Here is an 18,163-nt window from a genome sequence, read left to right on the forward strand (position 1 = left end):
AACTCCAATACTTTGGCCACCTCATGCTAAGAGTTGACTCATTGGAAAAGACTCTGATGCTGGGAGGGATTGGGGGCAGGAGGAGAAGGGGACGACAGAGGATGAGATGGCTGGATGGCATCACTGACTCGATGGACATGAGTTTGTGTGAACTCCAGGAGTTGGTGATGGACAGGAAGGCCTGGCATGTTGCGATTCATGGGGTCGCAAAGAGTCGGACACGACTGAGCGACTGAACTGACTGATATATCTAATATCTAAAAATGCCCATTGTCCCTATTTCTGTATAGTTGGAAATGTTACATATTGATCTTAGCTGGAAAACTGTCTACTATTAATAGTTATTAACTGTCTAAATATGTAGTCCTCTGTTTCTATTGTTATCTCCATTTTGAATAATCTCTCCAATTATCACTGCCTATTGGAAATTTATTCTAACATTCCATGATTTGAGGGCTTGCTAAAGGTAAACTCTTCAATGCTTTTTTTCCCCCTCCAAGGACCAATTAACCTCTAATCACTTCCTTATTTGTATTCCTTTGACATCTTTTGATACTTAATATTTCGTTATAATTGCTTTCTGACTATTTGTCTTCTAGTGAGATTATAAAATTTTTGAGATTTGGGGCTATTTCTTAAGCTTCTTGAATTTCTCCACAGTAATATATATATATAGAATTGGGTATTCAAATAAATACTTTCTAGTGTGAGAATGACTGAAATAAAAAATACACTAGAAATAATAATTTTATACTATTATACTTTTATTTTTAAAAATTTTTTAAAGTTTCATGAATGCAACATAGTATTTTGACTTCTGTTTACACTGTCTACACAAGATTCACCACCAAAAGTTTAGTTTCCATCTGTCACCATGCAGCTAAACTCCTCTAACCATTTTGCTCTCCATCCATCCCTTTCCGCTCTGGTAAACATTAATCTGTTCTTTGTATCTATGTGTTTATTTTGGTTTGGTTTGGTCATATATATATATATATATATATATATATATATATATATATATTCCACATATAAGTAAAATTATATAGTACTTGTCATTATCCATTTGACATTTCACTCAGCATAATAGCTTCAAGGTCTGCCCATGTTGTCACAAATAGCAAAATTTTTATCTTTTTTATTGGTAAGTAGTATTTCATTGCACAGCTTCTTTATTAATTCATCCACTGATGTGCACTTGGATTGTTTCTATACCTTGGCTATTGTAAACCATTCTGTGATAAACATAAGGGTGCATATATCTTTTCTAATTAGTGTTTTCATACTCATAGGATAAATGATCAGAAATGGAATAGCTGGATCATATGGTAGTTCTATTCTTCATTTTTTGAGAACCCTCCATACTATTTTCCATAGTGGCTGCACCAATTTACATTCCCACCAACAGTATATGAAGGTTCCTTTTCTCCAACATTTGTTATTTCTCCCCCTTTAATATTAATAATAGCAATTCTAATGGGTGTGAAGTAATATCTCATTGTGGGAATATAGAAGATAGTTGCAAATCATGTATACAATAATATTCAAAATATGAAAGAGCTCATATAACTCAACAGCAAAAAACAAAGAACCTGATTAAAAAATATGCAGAGGATCTGAATGGATGTTTTTCTTAAGATGCATAGATGGCAGACATGCACGTGAAAAGATGTTTAACATCACCCATTTCCAGGAAAGTTTACAGTATTTCAGGTTTAATTTAAATAGATCCACGTGTCCAGAAAAACAGGATTTCTTTTTCAAATTTTGTTTTCCTTTGTTTCATGTTTAATCATTTTACTCTGTATTAATAAATTTATAAGGCCAGAGAGATTTCCAAGTCCGAGGTTACTGAAGGAGAACAGACATAATTTATTTCAAGCAGTATAGAATTAATATAATAGATAAAATCTGAAGGGAATGTGTTTGTGCCCACAAAAGAAGCTTTCTTAAACCAGTGGGGAAATTTAGCTACTTTTGCACATATCTGCTTTGATATGGTCCTGAGTAAATGAACTAACACCAGCTGATCTTCTGAGTCACTTTCACAGGGAACAATTTCTGAGTTCCAGTCCAAAGGAACTCAGGAAGGTATGGGATGCAGGTTACATTCCAACAAGAACCAACCAATAAAAACTTGAACACTTTGAGGTCTTTGGCTTTGCCTGTGAACACAGGAACACCCAAGGGCACCTTCAAATTAAAAATAAACACACTGTTCTAAAGAGTCCTGGATGTGTAATTTGGTAGAAATTTAAGGGATGTCTTTTTATAGTAACAGAGTCTACGAAGAAAATAGAATTCAGGTAAGGTTAGGACCTTTCCAGTCATAAGTGTAAGTCAATGACCTTTAACTCCAGATTCAAATATGCTGGGCCAACCCCTGCTCTCCCATACTTCGTGAATAAAACTCACAGTGCACCTATCAGATGATACTACATTAGTAAAAATACTAGCTAACATCTATATATAATTTCTTATGAGAAGTTATGTTCTTGTTCTTCACAAATGTCTTACTTAATACCTAAATACCCTATGGTATCATTACAATAGTTATTTCCTACTTGCAAATGGAGAAAACTGAGATTCAGAAGGGTTAGTTAACTTACTCCAGTCACAAAGTAGATTTAAGCTACTAAGAAATTCTTACCATCCTCCTATGACCCTACATTAGAAACATTTGTCCAGGATTCTCTGGGAGAATTTAGATTTTATTGGGATTAGAGGGAAAACTGCAGTGTTGGTTAACCTGCTGGCAGTCTAAACTCAAGCCCTTTCTATTTTGTCATAGTTTGATTATAAAGTTCCTCTAAGCCTCTCTTTCTGGAAACTCCATTATTACCACTAATCTTAGATTTAAAAGGATGGCTTCCAACCACTCTCTGAATGTGGACACATCTGATATGGATTAAATGTAAATTAAAAAACAGTGACACAAATCCATTTTAGCTGGTCCATCATACCTGTATACTGTATGCTCTCTTCATCCCACACTGCAATCCAGGTTGTCTTACAAGCTGAGAGCCTGTTACTGGCTGTGTGGGGATAGGTCACAAATCATTCTGTGTGCCTGGAATCCCTGTTTGTCATTTTTTTTCTTGGAAAGTTGTATCCTTAAATATTGACTGGCAAAGGAGTAAAGTTTGGAAACTATGACTTCTGAAAAGCTTATAATGTTTAGAGCAGATTTATTTAAGGGAAGGATATGGTCAATGCTTTCCCCCTTTCTTCAATGAAGGCCTAGATATTGAATTTCATATTTGTTGAAAACAATATTTTTAAACTCAGAGAACTTTGGATAAGAAAAGAAAAAAGAAATTGGGTTACTATAAATAAACTGTTGCAAATTAAATTATCTCAACTACAGAATTTATTACTGGGAAAGCTTTTGAAATGTCAGTTCAGTTCAGTTCAGTCGCTCAGTTGTGTCGGACTCTTTGCGATCCCATGAACTGCAGCATGCCAGGCCTCCCTGTCCATCACCAACTCCTGGAGTTCACACAAACTCATGTCCATCGAGTCAGCGATGCCATCCAGCCATCTCATCCTCTGTTGTCCCCTTCTCCTCCTGCCCCCAAATCTCTCCCAGCATCAGAGTCTTTTCTAATGAGTCAACTCTTCACATGAGGTGGCCAAAGTACTGGAGTTTCAGCTTTAGCACCATTCCTTCAAAGGACACCCGGGGCTGATCTCCTTTAGAATGGACTGGTTGGATCTCCTTGCAGGCCAAGGGACTCTCAAGAGTCTTCTCCAACACCACAGTTCAAAAGCATCAATTCTTCAGTGCTCAGCTTTCTTCACAGTCCAACTTTCACATCCATACATGACCACTGGAAAAACCATAGCCTTGACTAGATGGACCTTTGTTGGCAAAGTAATGTCTCTGCTTTTCAATATGCTATCTAAGTTGGTCATAACTTTCCTTCCAAGGAGTAAGCGTCTTTTAATTTCATGGCTGCAATCACCATCTGCAGTGATTTTGGAGCCCCTCAAAAGAAAGTCTGCCACAGTTTCCACTGTTTCCCCATCTATTTCCCATGAAGTGATGGGGCCGGATGCCATTTTCTGAATGTTGAGCTTTAAGCCAACTTTTTCACTCTCCTCTTTCACTTTCATCAAGAGGCTCTTTAGTTCTTCACTTTCTGCCGTAATGGTGGTGTCATCTGCATATCTGAGGTTATTGACATTTCTCCCGGCAATCTTGATTCCAGCTTGTGCTTCTTCCAGCCCAGTGTTTCTCATGATGTACTCTGCATATAAGTTAAATAAGCAGGGTGACAATATTCAGCCTTGACGTACTCCTTTTCCTATTTGGAACCAGTCTGTTGTTCCATGTCCAGTTCCAACTGTTGCTTCCTGACCTGCATACAGATTTCTCAAGCGACAGGTCAGATGGTCTGGTATTCCCATCTCTTTCCGAATTTTCCACAGTTTATTGTGATCCACACAGTCAAAGGCTTTGGCATAGTCAATAAAGCAGAAATAGATGTTTTTCTGGAACTCTCTTGCTTTTTCCATGATCCAGTGGATGTTGGCAATTTGGTCTCTGGTTCCTCTGTCTTTTCTAAAACCAGCTTGAACATCTGGATGTTCACGCTTCATATATTGCTGAAGCCTGTCTTGGAGAATTTTGAGCATTACTTTACTAGCATGTGAGATGAGTGCAATTGTGTGGTAGGTTGAGCATTCTTTGGCATTGTCTTTCTTTGGGATTGAAATGAAAACTGACCATTTCCAGTCCTGTGGCCACTGCTGAGTTTTCCAAATTTGCTGGCATATTGAGTACAGCACTTTCACAGCATCATCTACCAGGCTTTGAAATAGCTCTACTGGAATTCCATCACCTCCACTAGCTTTGTTTTAAATGTCTTTAGAGGTCCTGAAAATTGTCTTACCTGTACTCCTTAAGATGGAATAATAGGGTATCAATTGACTGCATTTTAAACTTCCTTCCAACCTTCTCTTGCTGTTATTTATGATTCACTCCAGTGAAAATATAGGCCTTTATAACTTGTTTTAAGAAAAGAAGCTATTTTCTGGTTCCCTATAAATACAAATGCCATGCTACATGAAAAATTAAGGACGTTGCTGTCACTAGTACTCTGTTCGAACTTTTAGGCAATAAAAATAAGCAGGGCACGAAATTACAGTAAAGTTTCTCAACTTTTGATAAAGTATACTCCCCTTGAGGAGCTTATAAAAGTAAAGATTTCTGCATCTTCCCCTTCTACCCTCCTTTTCTGTTCCAAGATTCTGAATTTAATTGCTTTGGGTGAGTCTGATGCATTATGTTTTAGGAATATATATATGTGTGTTAGTCACTTAGTCATGTTCAACTCTTTGTGACCCTGTGGACTATAGCCCCCCAAGGTCCTCTGTCCATAGAATTCTCCAGATAAGAATACTGGAGTGGGTAGGCATTCCCTTTGCCAGGGATCTTCCAGACCGAGGAACTGAACCCAGGTCTCCCACATTGCAGGCAGATTCTTTCTCATCTGAGCCACCAGAGAAGTCCATTGAATATATATATATATATATATATATATATATATGTATTTTATAGCCTATTTGGCAGGCCATTTAATGGTTTCTTACAAAAATGAATACAATCTTACAGTAACATCCAGGAATCACTCTCTTTGATATTTACCCAAAGGAATTACCCAAAGGAATTTGGGTAATTTCAGCTCATTCTGAATTTACCCGAAGGGAAACTTAACATCTGCACAAAAATCTGCATATATATATATGTTTTAATCATAACTGCTGAAACTTGGAAGCAACCATGATGTTGTTCAGTAGATGAATGGATATACTGATACAACCATATGGAATATTATTCAGCTAAAAAGAAATGATCTACTAAGCCCTAAAAAACATAGAAGAAACTTAAATACATATTACTGTCAATACAGGTTCATAAGTTGAAATGAACATATCTGTCTGGTGGAGAGTATTGATAATGGGAAAGACTTTGCATGAGTTGGGGCAGGGGGCACATGGGAAATCTCAGTTCCATCCTATTAACTTTACTGTAGACCTAAAACTGCTCTAAAAAAGTCTTTAAAAAGCCAAGAGCGCTCCCAACCAGCACCCCTATGGCTGGGCAATTGCATTGTGTCGTTTCTCCATTCTTACAAATGAAAAAGTAGGAAACAGCCCAGTGCTGATTTATTCCTGTCCTGAGCCAGGTTCCCAAGTGGAACTAGAGGAAGGAGTCCCATTCAGGACCCTCCATACATGGAGATCAGGCTTACCCGGTAACTGCTTCATCTGCTCAAACTTGAGTTTCAGCTCATTCTGCCATTTCACCTTCACCAGAGCCTCCCTGTCTCACACAGAGCAGCCACTGTTCACCTCCTCCCTGCTCACGTTGTTCACAGTCTATGGAGAGAGGGGAGAGAAAGCTTAGTAACCACTTGGGAATTGCCCTGACCTTAGCCCTGGCCTCTACTCTCACCTTCCAGGCCAAGAGAAGGCCACCTGCAGACTAGAGCCTCACTGGCTGGCAATAATTAGTACCAACGTAAAGGCCATTTAAAGTGGATCCACTTTTTAAAAACATGGGACAAAATTTCAGAGTAAGCTGTAGATTAAAAAATTTGATTGAGGCTCTACTTTAAAAAATGAAATAGAAATTTACAGTTTTTCATATTTAAATACTTAGATTCTAACTGCAACTACACACCAATGATTTGAACAAAGCAGCAATCATAATTTTTCCAAAATGGTTTGACAGCACAATCAATATCTTCGCCTGATATTAAATTACACAGCACACAAAATTCTTTTCGTTACCTGTGAGGGCTTTAATTCATTTTTAGCAAAATGTTTGTGTCTTAACCCTTATTGGTTTTCCTTTTTTTATAGTTAACTGGCCTAAGCCTGTTGGATCCTAAGTTGCCAGTGCCTTTGAGCATGTGACATCCTGGATCTTCTGCAAAACATGAAACTTCTGTCTGCAGTCCATTATACTGGACAGAATTTGTCTTGCATGTCTGCATGTATATGTTCAGTCATGTCTGACTCTTTGCGACCCCATGGACTGTGGCCCACCAGGCTCCTCTGTCTGTGGGATTTTCCAGGCAAGAATACTGGAGTGGGTTGCCCTTTCATCCTCCAGGGGATCTTCCTGACCCAGAGATCAAACACCTGTGTCTCCTGCATTACAGGTGGATTCTTTACCACTTGAGCCATTGGGGAAGCCTGAATTTGCCTTGACTTACCTACAAAACTCAGCCAAAGGCATATATTTTGTGTATAATGACTCAGTGGCTCAGATCGGATACTGATGTTAATGAGGAGAAATGTTTGAAGGGGAAATGCTTTTATTTTATTTTTTTTAATGGCCAGTTCATAGCCACTACTTTCACATAATGATGACTTTTGCTCTTTGCCTAAATATGCAATATGGCAGTTGGGGTTTCAAAGACACTATGTGAACCCATGGACTGACTGTGTAACATGAGTCTTACAGATCTTTACCAAAAGTTCTAAGACCTTGGGTGTCTATGGACCCCTGCTGCTTCACCTGTCTACTCCAACCTGTCACTTTATAGCTGAGGAAACCGAAGAGAGGGTGGAACTGGACTAAGGATACACATAAAGGTATCTTTCAAAGGAGCTGTTTATTTAAAAACAATAATTTAGAGTCAGAAAGACTTGGTTCTAATCTCAGCAATCTCTCTTACAACCTTGTGGAACATCTTATCTAAAAGGTAGAACTAATCACAGTAGAGCCTACATGGTGGAACTAGAGAAGAGAATGTATGTCAAATCCTTACCACAGTGCCCAGCCCCTGGTAAGGGCTCAGTGAAGAGCAGATGCTGTCAAGATGGATCTGGGATCCAGCTCTCCAGCCAAATCCACCATAAGTTGAGATCTTGTGTGACCAATGATACCAAAGGAGGAGGCAACCATGGAAAGAACAGTGGGAGACCACACAGTTCAGTTCAGTTCAGTCACTCAGTTGTGTCCAACTCCTTGCAACCCCATGAACCACAGCACACCAGGCCTCCCTGTCCATCACCAACTCCTGGAGTTCACCCTAACCCATGTCCATTGAGTCAATGATGCCATCAAGCCATCTCATCCTCTGTCGTCCCCTTTTCCTCCTGCCCCCAATTCCTCCAAGCATCAGGGTCTTTCCCAATGAGTCAGCTCTTTGCATCAGGTGGCCAAAGTACTGGAGTTTCAGCTTAAGCATCAGTCCTTCCAAAGAACACCCAGGACTGATCTCCTTTAGAATGGACTGGTTGGATTTCCTTGCAGTCTAAGGGACTCTCAAGAGTCTTCTCCAACACCACAGTTCAAAAGCATCAATTCTTTGGCACTCAGCTTTCTTTACAGTCCAACTCTCACATCCATACATGACTACTGGAAAAACCATAGCCTCGACTAGATGAACCTTTGTTGACAAAGTAATGTCTCTGCTTTTTAATATGCTGTCTAGGTTGGTCATAACTTTCCTTCCAAGGAGTAAGTGTCTTTTAACTTCACGGCTGCAATCACCATCTGCAGTGATTTTGGAGCCCCCAAAAATAAAGTCTGACACTGTTTCCATTGTTTCCCCATCTATTTGGCACAAAGTGATGGGACTTGATGCCATGATCTTCGTTTTCTGAATGTTGAGCTTTAAGCCAAATTTTTCACTCTCCTCTTTCACTTTCATCAAGAGGCTTTTTAGTTCTTCTTCACTTTCTGCCATAAGGGTGGTGTCATCTGCATATCTGAGGTTATTGATATTTCTCCCAGCAATCTTGATTCCAGCTTGCACTTCTTCCAGCCCAGTGTTTCTCATGAAGTACTCTGCATATAAGTTAAATAAGCAGGGTGACAATATACAGCCTTGACGAACTCCTTTTCCTATTTGGAACCAGTCTGTTGTTCCATGTCCAGTTCTAACTGTTGCTTCCTGACCTGCATACAGATTTCTCAAGAGGCAGGTCAGGTAGTCTGGTATTCCCATCTCTTTCCGAATTTTCTACAGTTTGTTGTGATCCACACTGTTAAAGGCTTTGGCATAGTCAATAAAGCAGAAATAGATGTTTTTCTGGAACTCTCTTGCTTTTTTGATGATCCAGCGGATGTTGGCAATTTGATCTCTGGTTCCTCTGCCTTTTCTAAAACCAGCTTGAACATCTGGACGTTCACGCTTCACGTATTGCTGAAGCCTGTCTTGGAGAATTTTGAGCATTACTTTACTAGCACACATGACATCATTATTCAACTTTCGCAACTGACTAGTGACCTAGGATTGCTCACTTGTCCAGCAAACATGTACCTGATACCTACTGGCAGGTGGAGTAGTGAAGATTTAATGGTGGAAGGAGACACAGCTCCTCCCCTCAGTTCTGTACACAGAGATCTGCACTGATGATGCAAAGAGACCGAGAAGGGGCACCTTATGAACAGCGTGTGAAGCAGAAAGAGATGGCTTCCTGGAGGAAGGAGAGAATAAGCCGAGACCCAAAAGATAGGCACTTAAATAGCCTAAAACTACACTACCCACATAGTAGTCACTAGCAACATGCAGCAGAGAAGGCAATGACACCCCACTCCAGTACTCTTGCCTGGAAAATTCCATGGACGGAGGAGCCTGGTAGGCTGCAGTCCATGGGGTCGATAGAGTCAGACACGACTGAGCGACTTCACTTTCACTTTTCACTTTCATGCATTGGAGAAGGCAATGGCAACCCACTCCAGTGTTCTTGCCTGGAGAATCCCAGGGACAGCAGAGCCTGCTGGGCTGCCGTCTCTGGGGTCGCACAGAGTCGGACACGACTGAAGTGACTTAGCAGCAGCAGCAGCAACATGCAACCACTGAGTACATGAAAAATGACCGGTCTGAATTGGCATGTGTGATAAATACCAGATTTCAAACAATTAGTAACCAAAAGAAGTAAAATATCTCAGTTTTTACATTGAAAAGACATTAAAGTGGTAATATTTTGGATATGTTTAGTTGAATTAAATATTTTAAAATTTAAATATATTTTTACATAAAATAGATAAATAGAATAGACTATAATAAGTATATAGTAAGATATATTTATTATATTAATTATTTCTTTGAGGTTGAGTTTCAGTGCTCACAAAGGTCATTTATTTTGTTGTTTGATAATGTCAGACAAACAAATTCATGAGAAACAAATGACTGAATAAGAAGGATGGGAAAATGAGAACTGATCGTCCTCTTCATATCTTCCATCATTATATGTATGCATTTTCACAAAAATGATAAATAGCTAAAGGTAGTCATTTTGCCTCAAATTCCCAATCAGGTTTAAGAAATCTCTTGACTGAAGCTTATAATTCTAACTGGATAATGACCAAACCATTATGACACTGGAACTCCAGTCACAGTGACCTTCAGCATTTGCCTAGAATTTCTTGAACCAAAGAGTGTTTAGTGGGAGGACTAAAGGCAAGAAAGGTAGGATCCAGGTAGGAGAGGTGGTGACCTTTGGAAGGCTGTATTTCATCAGAGTATACTTTCTGAGAATCTCATTAACGATCTTGAAGTTGAGCAGAGAAAATTCTCTTCTGAGGATGCTACAGAGTGCTCTAACACCTGATTCCAAATGCTCATTCTTGACTTCACTCAAATAATGTGTGCTTGTAACATAGACTATATACTCAAGAGGCAAAGCCCAAGTCTTCACAATGGTAGACCTGCTTTATTGATTTTATCTTAGTCTTAAAGGGATTTAAGGCAATTTAATTCTCAAAACATCACTGAGTATCTATTATTTGCATTTCATTGCAGCTGGTAATGAACATGAGAGGCAGAAGCTCTTTTCTCTACCAGTTCTTCAAAGGAAAGGGAGTTTCTGTTATAATCAGGTGACAAGATGCACTGTGAGCTATTGTTGCCAGTTCACGGTCATTTGTAGAAACAATGCAGCGTAACTCATAAAAGGAGTCACAAAACCTTGTGACTTACTTCACTTTTTCTCTCTAGTTTTATAAGATACATACTGTAAATGCAAATTAAACTTCAAATGAGTAAGTCCTGCCTTCTAAAAAGTCAGGCATAAACAGATACTCCCCATAATTCTATCCAGAATACTTGCATGTTTAATGGATTATGTGAATTCAATAATTAATTATAGTCTCATTATCTAGAAGAATCTATGTCAGAAAAGAAGCTTATGGACATTTAGGAGATAGCGGATTAGAGCATATTAAGACATTTCCTGTGTCATTCACCCCTCAAGCTGATCAGTCTCAGATAAACATATCTTCATCAAGATTCCAGGCTTACAAAGCTAGGAGACTAGCCCTAGAAACAAAAACAGATAACAGTCACATCAAGGCGATTACAGTTTTCCAGTGTACTTCCCCAAAAATACTACACGCTTGTTTCTTACATCTGCTTAATCATGCCCTTGGACCAGTGTTCTCTTAGTCCTGGCTGCACATTAAAATCACCTGGGATATTTTAGGACTCTCGAAGCCTGGGCCACACCACAGGCCACAAGCGACTAGCAGGCATGCATGTTAGAACCATTAGATGCAACAAGGTAGACACAGTAATATTCTTGCACTTCCATTTTACAGGCAAGGAACTGAGATGCAGAGGCACTTTCCTGGGATCACACAGCTAGTCAGTGACAGAGCTGGAATCCGAACTCAAACAGTTTGGCTCTAAGTTTATTCTTTGCCAATAATTACAATTTTTAAAAACATATATTTATTTTTTTACTTGACTTCACCGGATCCTAGTGGCAACACATGGCATCATCAGTCTTCACTGGAGCTTGTGGGTTCTCTAGTTGCAGCATGTGGGATCTAGTTCCCTGACCAGGGATTGAACCCAGATCCCTTGCATTGGGAGAGTGGAGTCTTAGCCACTCAGGACCACCAGGGAAGTCCTGAGACTTTTTCCACAGATACTTGTCTGATGCAGCTTTTCAGAAACTTCTGCTATGGCATATAGGAATTGGATATTGCAAGTTTCATGGGTGCTTCTAGATTTATTCTTCATATTTTACCCAGGACTTTTCTCTATTTCTGCTGCACTGGAGAAGCCATTAATAAAGTGATGCTATAGTTGCTTTCCTAATATTAGCCCATGGTTTCAAAATTTATTTGATTTGTGTTACATACTGTAAAATTCATCAGAGTTGCATGTAAAAGCAAGAAAAGAGTCTCTATGTCCCTTCCCAAATCTCTGTTACATTTCATGTCTGAGATTCTTTTTATTTCCCTTTATTAGTTTAGTGTGCCCTTAATTCAGTACTAAAAATCCAGATTTCTTCCAGCTTTTGAACATCGTCCCATTTCAAACTTTTAAAAACAAATTATCATAGTTTTACAACAACAACTATGTAAATAGGACAAATACATCTCAGCCTTTGGCAAGCAGCCTTGAGAACTGAAACAGTTTCTCACTGTAGATTTCAATCAGTGTAACAAACTTATGGGGCACCATCTATATATAGTGAATCAGTTCTAGATTTTAAAGGGTGATTTTAGAAGTTCCTTGTTTCATGTTTTGATGCAAACAAATCCCTCAAGGCCCTTGTTAAAAAAACACAAAAATGTGATTCAGGAGGTGGGAGGTGAGCTCCTGGACTTCATATTTCTAGCAGGCTCCCAAGTGATGGAGGCTGCTGTCCTGAAGGACACTGCTGGTAAACTGGCTCTCCCCAGCGGAGGAAAACAAAGCCTTGATTGGTAGCATTTGCTAATTTCCCTGGTATAAGTACTCCTACAATGGCCAAGTTCAAGCTACCAGCATGATGTCACTGAAAACTGAGTTGAGAAGAGACTGTGAGCATATTGCACACAATGGACTCTCCCAAGCAGACACAGCCCAGCCCCAGCACACCAGGGTTCTACGTGACTTCAAGCACACCCTGTTTCAAGATTCAAAATAGCAAATGGTGCGGTTCCACTCTGCAAAGAATTTTAATAAGGTTAGAGAGACAAAGAATGTTGTAGGGAAAATGACCAGAGATTAGTTACGAAGTGTTGAGAATCAGTTCAAAGTAATATAGTTCCCAGATTATATAGACTGAATTAGAGAGTATGTTTAAAAAGTTAAAAATTGCATGGGGCCAATAATAGAAACTTTGAGGGAGATTTGAACCAGGTTTTGAGGGTGGCAGCTTCAGATGAACAGAAAAGAAGATTCACAGAAAAGGAAGTGGGGAAAGAACCAGCAAAATGTCTGAATCACATGAGATGGGGATAGACCTTAGCATTACTAAGGAGTTGGGAGTAGGGTGGTGGTTGTTCCAGAAGCAGAACAAAGGCATCCTGCTTTCACAGATGTTTTATTCTCTGGCATGATTAGAGAACAAAATATTCAGATTAATCAAACTTCCAAGTTAACAGGGTAGACACAGATGCCAAAAAGAGATACCAATATATAAAGTAATCAGTTCAGTTCAGTTGCTCAGTGGTGTCCAACTCTTTGAGACCCCATGGACTGCAGCATGCCAGGCTTCCCTGTCCATCACAAACTCCTGGAGCTTGCTTAAACTCATGTCCATTGAGTCAGTGATGCCATCCAACCATCTCATCCTCTGTCGTCCCCTTCTCCTCCTGTCTTCAATCTTTCCCAGTGTCAGGGTCTTTTCCAATGAGTCAGTTCTTTGCATCAGGTGGCCAAAGTATTGGAGTTTCAGCTTTAGCATCAGTCCTTCCAATGAATAGTCAGGACTGATTTCCTTTAGGATTGACTGGTTGGATCTCCTTGCAGTCCAAAGGACTCTCAAGAGTCTTCTCCAACACCACAATTCAAAACCATCAATTCTTTGGCACTCAGCTTTCTTTAAGATCCAACTCCCACATCCATACATGACTACTGGAAAAACCATTCCTTTAAATTATAAAGTATACAGAACATAATTTCTTTGTTCTTTAATGGAGAAAAGACTTCTAGAGCTGCCATTTCTCATAGCCATCACTTTGAGCACCTTTGGTGAGATTCTGGTAGAGTTGGGCATGGAGCTTGGAAGTTCCGTTCCCAGAATGCTATAAGACAAGAATGCTCACAAGCCCTTTCCCAGGGCTATGGTGTAAGGGCATCCTAAGAAACTCTATCTCATGGAGAGAATTGCTAGTTGGGGGAAACACTCTCTCTTAATATGTATTGAGTCTTTAGGAGTTCAACCTCAGTTTCTTCCTGTTAAATGGGTCTAATAATACCTAGCTTATATGGCTTTTGTAAGGATTAAATGGAACCTGGTCAAGACATGTTGAAAAGTGAAAGTGAAGTCACTCAGTCATGTCCGACTCTTTGCGACCCCGTGGACTGTAGCCCACCAAGCTCCTCCGTCCATGGGATTATCCAGGCAAGAATACTGGCGTGGGTTGCCATTTCCTTCTCCAGGGGATCTTCCCGACCCAGGGATCGAACCCAGGTGTCCCTCATTGCAGGCAGATGCTTTAACCTCTGAGCCACCAGGGAAGCCCACAACTCTTTGTGGCCCCATGGACCATACAGTCCATGGAATTCTCCAGGCCAGAATACTGGAGTGGGTAGCCTTTCCCTTCTCCAGGGGATCTTTCCAACCCAGGGATCAAACCCTGGTCTCCCGCATTGTGGGCAGATTCTTTACCAGCTGAGCCACAAGGGAAGCCTGGTCAAGACATGTTAGTGCTCAGTAAACACAGGTTTCTACATTCTCAGTATGTCTTGGAGAGAACCTACGTCCAACTGTGAACTATGTTAGACTGTCAGGGGGCCTTCACTGCTTCCTTGGGAGAGGGCTACTGCTAGACTTTCAGACTCCTGCTTTAGTCAGCCAACCAAATGTGAGAAGCCTCTTTCCTTTTCTGAGAGCTGAACACAGATTTATTTTGAAAAAAAAAAAAAAAAAAAGCCCCCTTTTTTCTTCCGTGTCTTGGAATAAATGTGCTATTTCATTTTGTTAATTTGAGCTGTGTTAAGAACCAGAAGAGGGAACTTAAGGTCAGTCGGCCTCTCAGGTTGAGAAACTCTTAAGCTATAAGCTCCAGAATCTTCTCTTTGTCTCTGATTCCAAATGGACTTGTGGGGGAAAGTGATATAACCATGAGATCATTGTGTTCTTTTAGATGATTTCCTGTTTCCTGTGTATTTAAATACACAGGGAATAATCCCACTATTAAAATGAGACCCTGTATGTGTGTACGGGCAGAAGTTCAATGAAAAAGGAAGAAAAATATGCTTGCTGAATACCAGATGTAGAATGCATAAATCCTGTCAGAACAAGTGGGGAATAGCTTTATGGCTGACTTGCAAGAAACCTAAGGGAACTGGGAAGTCAGATAGGCATGTGTCAAACAGACTTATTTAAATCATCCGCTTCCTCAGCAAAATAAAAGTTTGAGAGGGTTGTGTTTTCTTTTGTGGTTTGAAATTACAGTTGTATGCCTCAGAGGTCCCGCTTGATTGAGGGCTTTCAAGCAAAGAAGTTACACTACCAAGTTCAGGCTCTTGGCAACACTGGGATCACCCAGGGCCTCTGACCGAGGTCTCCAACCTTGCCTTGTTTGTATTTTCTGCTCTTTGTCATCTTAGAAACAAACTGCTGTGCAGCTGACCACTGCTTCAGGCCCTCCAGCTTGTCAGAGCTAAGAGACTTTTCCATCTGGAAGAGAATGGTGCCCACTAGCTTACTTTTCAGACCAGGCTTCAGGTGGTATACTGTCGATCAGGTCCTTAACCCTGCACACTTGGGACGGAGGCAGCTCTGTTTCCTAGCCTCTTTCTGCCCACAGTTCATGCACTACTGATGACCCTCTAGACCATCAGTTTGTATTAAGACAAATAAACCTGATTTAAAAACTAGCAACCTATATGTGCTTGGTGACAAGATTCCTAGGACTTTGTAGTGAGAGTTAACACCGGACACCAGTAATTTTCAGGTATGACCTCCCGATAGGAATGTCTTTCAGAAGGCTGGCTACCTTACAGTTTGGTAAGTTATTGGTGTGAAAAGATGCAAAGCAAAACCAGCTAGGTATTAACTGTTTCCTTCAAGCTATAGTAGCCACCCCCATATTCTTTTTCTCAGGACATTTGTGTTTTAAAATGCCTTGTTGTATATATTATTTCTGTCACAGCTATACTCAGTAGGATAAAAACTTATCGTGTTGTGAAAAGACTATTGGCTTTGGAGACAAAGGAACCTACTCTACTACTTACTATTATTGTTACTATTACCTTTCCATCGCCACTATTTACTAATTATGAACTTAACATGTGATTATACCTCTCTGAGCCTCAGATTCCTTATTTTTTTGCTGACATTATACAGGTAAAAAGCATTTCTCTAAAACCTAGCACAGTATCTCTGTGTCTGCTAGTTTGGAAAACCTTGACAAATCCTTACTCTTCACCATTCTTATACTAAATCCACCCATCCTTTTACTAAATGCTTACTGAACACTTTTAAGTGCCAGCTAGCCACTAAAAGGGTTACTGGACCAGGTTTATTTTGCCCAGTAAATCAAAACGCTAAGATGCTCAGGTTTGCGGCAAAGAGAGGGTTTATTCGCAAGGTGGCCAACCCAGGAGACAGGAGAACAACTCTAAAATCTGCCTCCCTGGAGGTTTGTGTGTGTGTGTTAGTTGCATAGTCGTGTCCGACTCTTTGCAACCCCATGGACTGTAGCCCACCAGGTCCCTCTGGGATTCTCCAGCCTGGAGGTTTACAGGAGATAAAAATAAAGAAGAAGGCAGTCTGAATGTGGGGGTGTGGTGGGGGGGTGGTTTGGTGGGCATGGGCACATAGGGGGCGTAAGCGGTGTGCAGAGCGTGGGGAGCAGTGACAAGAAAGTGGTGTTGGTGTTGTGCACATGTGTAACAGTTATAGGTCTCTGCAAAATACACAGGCGCTTAACACCACCTGAGGGTGGAATTTTCAGTCCTCTGAGTCAAAAGGTCACTTATCAGAAGCTCATGTGTGCCCAGGTGGAGGGTTGGTGGTCCTGGACGGTTTAGACAGCCGAACTCCAACTAGATGCTGCAGCGGACTCCAAGTTCCTAGAAAATAACTCAGGCAAAGGTCTTACTGTTTAGGCTTTGTGCCACTTGGAAGACGTGCAAGTCTTGTAGACGACCTTGATTCCTGAAGATAGGGAAAATGGATGTAACTAAGGATTACCCACTGTTTCAGAGCTACAAGCAAGAGGAGCAAGAAGACTGGTGTGAGTTGTCATTTCCTTCTCCAGGAGATTTTCCTGACCCAGGAATGGAATCCGCACTCCTGCATTGGCAGGCAGATTCTTTACCACTGAGCCACCTGGGAAGCTCTCTACATGGAGGCAGGTAGGTATGTACTGAAGGTAGGCACCAGGCATAAAGCTGACGTGAAGGCATTGTTGGGCTCTTTCAGGTCAGAGCGTGAAGTGTCAGGAAAGCCTTAACCGAGGACCTGACTCAGAAGCTGAGCCCCGAAGAATGAGTGACAGTTCCCCAGCTAAACGAGGTGGGGTTGGGAGGGGTGGCAATGATGGGAAGGGTGAGCCTTTTAGAAAGTACAGAGCGTGCAAAGGCCAAGAGACAGAAGAACATGGCCCTCTTTGAGGATTACAAATCGTTCTGTGTGTAAGAGCAGAGAGTCTGGTGGGAATGGGAGGGCGTGAATGTCAGGAAAGATGAGTCAGAAGCTGTCAGAGGCCTGAGGAGACATGCAAAGGCTTAGATGTTTTGTGTTGTGAGCAATGGTGAGCTCTGGAAACTTTGTGAACAGAAGCATTCTGGTCACTATCTTGCTGATGGGACATTACTAATGCAGAAGTGCTTATTAACTCTGTGTGTGTGTGTGTGTGTGTGCATGCGTGTTTTCTCGCTCAGTTGTGTCTGACTCTTTGGGACCCTATGAGCCTGTAGCCTGCCATGTACAGGTTCCTTTGTCCATGGGATTTTCCAAGCAAGAATACTGGAGTGGGTTGCCATTTCCTACTCCAGGGGATCTTCCCCACCCAGGGATTGAACACAAGTCTCTTGCATCTCCTACACTGGCAGGCAGATTCTTTATCATTGCACTGCTTAGGAAGCCCGTGCTTATAAACTTGATATTCCTAATTATTTTTTATTCGTCTTGATATTTAGAAACATGTCTAATGTGAAAAAAGTTAAAATAATCAGGCCACATGTAGACACACTTTGTCTTTTCCCTGACACTTTTCTGGGAGGTGGTTGTAGTAGCAGAGGGCTTA

Source organism: Bos grunniens, chromosome 9 (genome assembly GCF_055505025.1).
Source record: "Bos grunniens cultivar Pamir isolate PY7600 chromosome 9, Bosgru_T2T1.0, whole genome shotgun sequence".
NCBI lineage: Eukaryota > Metazoa > Chordata > Mammalia > Artiodactyla > Bovidae > Bos > Bos grunniens.